This window comes from Vicugna pacos, chromosome 35, assembly GCF_048564905.1.
Source record: "Vicugna pacos chromosome 35, VicPac4, whole genome shotgun sequence".
NCBI classification, from domain to species: Eukaryota; Metazoa; Chordata; class Mammalia; order Artiodactyla; family Camelidae; genus Vicugna; species Vicugna pacos.
Window position 1 is genome coordinate 20,092,972 of NC_133021.1, and position 3,901 is coordinate 20,096,872.

At 34.6% G+C, this 3,901-nt stretch overlaps 1 non-coding gene across 1 annotated transcript; it reads right to left on the reverse strand.

Annotated features, from left to right (window-relative positions):
* Positions 1–3,247: 3,247 nt before the first annotated feature.
* TRNAF-AAA (transfer RNA phenylalanine (anticodon AAA)) lies at positions 3,248–3,319 on the reverse strand. Its single transcript has one exon. It is a non-coding gene; the product is annotated as a tRNA-Phe (tRNA).
* Positions 3,320–3,901: the final 582 nt, after the last annotated feature.

A 3,901-nucleotide genomic window follows, 5' to 3' on the forward strand; every position in this document is an offset into this window, starting at 1 on the left:
TGGACTTGGAGATAGAGGTTTTTTTTTTTAAAAGGTAAGTTAAAATGAGCTCATTAGGATGGGTCCAAATTCTACAAGACTGCTATTTTTATAAGAAAAGGAGATTACAATATAGACAGAGGAAAGACACAGGGAGAAGATAGCTATCTACAAGTCAAGGAGAGAGGCCGCACAAGAAACCAATCCCTAACACACCTAAGAACTTTCCAAAATTAATTATAGACATCAAATCAAAAATACCAAAAAAAAAAGTTTTAATTATGCCTAGACATACTATATTCTAGCTGCAGGAGACCAAAGGAAAAAAATAAAATCTTGGGGGAAAAAGTCAGAGAGAAAATACACTTTTCCTAGAGAGGAGCAGATAAGATTTACAGAATATTTCTTATCAGAAATCATGCAAGCTACAATAAAGTAGAATGAAATACTGAAAGTGTTAAAAGAAAAAATTCTAGTGAAATTATCTTCAAAGGTGAAGGAAAAAATAATCCTAAAATTTGTACGAAATCACAAAAGATCCTGAATAGCCACAGCAATCTTGAGAAATAATAACTAAGCTGGAGTCATCATTCTCCCTGGTTTCAAACTGCATTACAAAGCTACAGTAATTAAAATGATATGATACTGGCAGAAAAACAGACACAGATTAATGCAACAGAACGAGAGTCCAGAAATAACCTCCCACATATATATGGTCAATTAATTTATGAAAAAAGAGTCAAGAAAATGGTAAGATGATGGATGGGTGTTTTCCCCCTAAGATCAGGATGTTTCACCTCACCACTCCTATTCAACACTGGTAGTAGACATATATACATAGTGCAATAAAATATGAAAGAGATACAGATTTGGAAGGAAGAAATAAAATTATCTTTTTATTCACAGATGACATAATTACTTATGTAGCAACCCTAAAGAATCAACAACAACAAAAAATCTCCTGGAATTAATAAGTGATTACAACAGTTTCAGGATACATGATTAATATACAAAATTCAGTGACATTCCTATATACCTTCAACAAAAAATTGGAATTTGAAGTTAAAAACACAATACCATTTATAATAGCCCCCTAAAATATTTAGATATGAATCTAACAAAATATGTATAAGATCAGAAGCAGAAGGCTATAAAACTCTGATGAAGAAAAAACTCTAAAGAAATACATATTTTTTGTTCTCGATTGAAAGACATAGTATTGTAAGGATGTCTGTTTTTCCCAACTTGATCTATAAATTCAACTTTATCCCCAACAATGTCCTAGCAGGCTAATTCATAGATATTAAAAAAGTGATTCTAAAGTATACTTGTAATATCAAGAACTTAGAATAGCCAACACAATTTTTAGGAAAAAATGAAGTCAGAAGACCCACAAGACTTGATTTCAAAATTATTATAGATGTACATTAATCAAGACATTGGTGTATCGGTGAAAGAAAAGACATAAGGAGTAGATAAATAAGCAACAGAATAAAGAGGCAATAAATAGGCTCACACAAACACAGCCAACTGATTTTTGAAAAAAGAGCAAAGGCAACTTGATGCAGAAATAATAGTTTTTTCAACAAAGATACTAGAATAACTGGATGTCCATATGCAAAATAAAGAGAAAGAGGGAGAAAGAGTGAGAAAAAAAAAAGACAGAGAGAGAGACAGAAAAGAATCTAGATGCAGTGCTATGACTTACACATAATTAGCTCAAAATGGATCATAAACCTAAATGTAAAATGTCAGACTATAAAATCTTTGGAAGAAAGCATGGCAGAAAATCTACATGACCTTAGATTTGGTGATAAAAATTTTAATATAACACTAATAGCATTTATAAAACAAGTATTTAATGGATAGCAGATATTTGAATCCAGGCTCCTCACTGTTGCAGTAGGAGGTTACAGATGAGCAAGGGGACTTGGCTAGAATGATCCATGTGATGATGCATTAAGTTAGAGACATCAGTATGAATGCAGGTTTAAGTTGACAAAAACACACATGCAGAACTATTTATCAATATGTGTATAAACATAGTTCAGCACATACACACACATACACACACAGACACACACACACTTTCTTGCTCTGTCAACTAAGAGAGCCTTAGAAGTAAGACTACCCCAGTAACAGTGACCACAGCTACCAGGCATTTCTTGATTTTTAAGCGCCATCCTCCAGTGAAAGGAACCAGGGCTCCTTGGGGAAATGGCTGATTCTAGGGCTGAGGAAGGAGATGTACCTGGAACATTTTGTAATATGAAAACGTAAGGAAATGCTAAAAAAAAATTGTACCTATGATATGATGAAGGTGACATAGCCAAAGGAAAGTACTCCCAGTGGCCAAAGTTGGAACAACTTAGCAACAAATAAATAAATTTGTATTGGATTATAACCCAAAGTATAAAATAAATATCTATGCATCCATACTGATATAAATGATTAATACATAAGTAAATAAGAGATAATAGACAAATCACCAGGGCAGAAGAATTCAAAATAACAATTACGTAGCTACTTCACATTTAGGAGGTACAACAGAGTTTCGCATTTCTAAAATGTGACCTCTGCATAGTGACTTCCTTCTTAAGTATAGTATGGAAAGGAGCAAAGAAAAGAGTTACCTGTGCAGTGGAAAAAGCAGATATGCCCTACCTCAAGCCAGGTGATCAAGGTTAACAGTGAGATCACTCAACAGTGATAAGTCAGATTGACAGTACATATCCTTTATATGATGTGATGAGAACAGCATTTTACTTCTGTGGTCTTCCTCCCGCAAACGCGTAACGCCTCCCCCATAACGCATAATTATGAGAAAAACATCAGACAAATCACAACTGAAGGAAGGATGCTCTACAAAACGCCAGTACTTCTGAAAACTGTCAAGGTCATCAAAAACAAGCAAACTCAGAGAAACTGTCACAGCCAAGAGAAGCCTAAGGAAATAGAACTAATAAATACAATGTAGAATCCGGGAACAGAAAATGGGCATTAGCAAAAGAAAGGGGAAATGTGAATGAAGTACGGGCTTTAGTTTACTTAACAATAGTGGGTCAATATGGATTCATTCATGCAGCAAATGTACCACATGTAAGATGCTAGTTAGTAACAGAGAAAACTTGGTGTGGAATACATGCAACATATTGGGATATGGGAATATACGGGAAGTCTCTGCATTATCTGAAATAATTCTGTAAACCTAAAATCATCCCAAAATTAAATGGGTTTTTTGGAGGGAAACACTGAGATTTTTTTTTAACAAAAGTACTGGGAATTGAACCCAGGACCTCGTGCATTTTAAGCATGCACTCTACCACTGAGCTATACCATCCCCACCCCCCCGGAATGTTTATTTTAAAAAATACAAAAATAAATATCTTTTCTTTCAATAATACAAGTGTGTTTTTTGTGATGTTTTTTTAAAAGACAGGTAGCACCCAGTCTTGGTGAGGAACACTCATACTTTGCTGGTGGAAATGTAAAATGATACAATCACTTGACACAATGATTCCACGTTTGCATCTTTTTCCAGGAGTGATTTAAAACAACACATGACTGTGAAAAGGCTTGTAGAAGAAAATTCATAGCAGCTCCATTCATGATAGCCGAAAGTTGAAAACAGTCAAATGCCCATCAACAGGAGCACAAATACCAAGTTGTGGTATCTTCATACAGCAGGAGGGAACTATTTATATTTAACTATTTATATTCTCAACTTCATGGGTGAATCTCAAGACGTGCATTGAGCAAATGAAGCCAAACACAAAAAAGGATAGATACACTGCAAGATGCCATTTACGTGGAATTCTAAAACTGGCAAAAAGAAGTCTACAGTGACATAATGCAGAAAAGTTTTGTCTCTGTGTGAGAAAAGTTTGGCTGAAAAAGGCTGGAGAGAAAGTTCTTAGGTGAT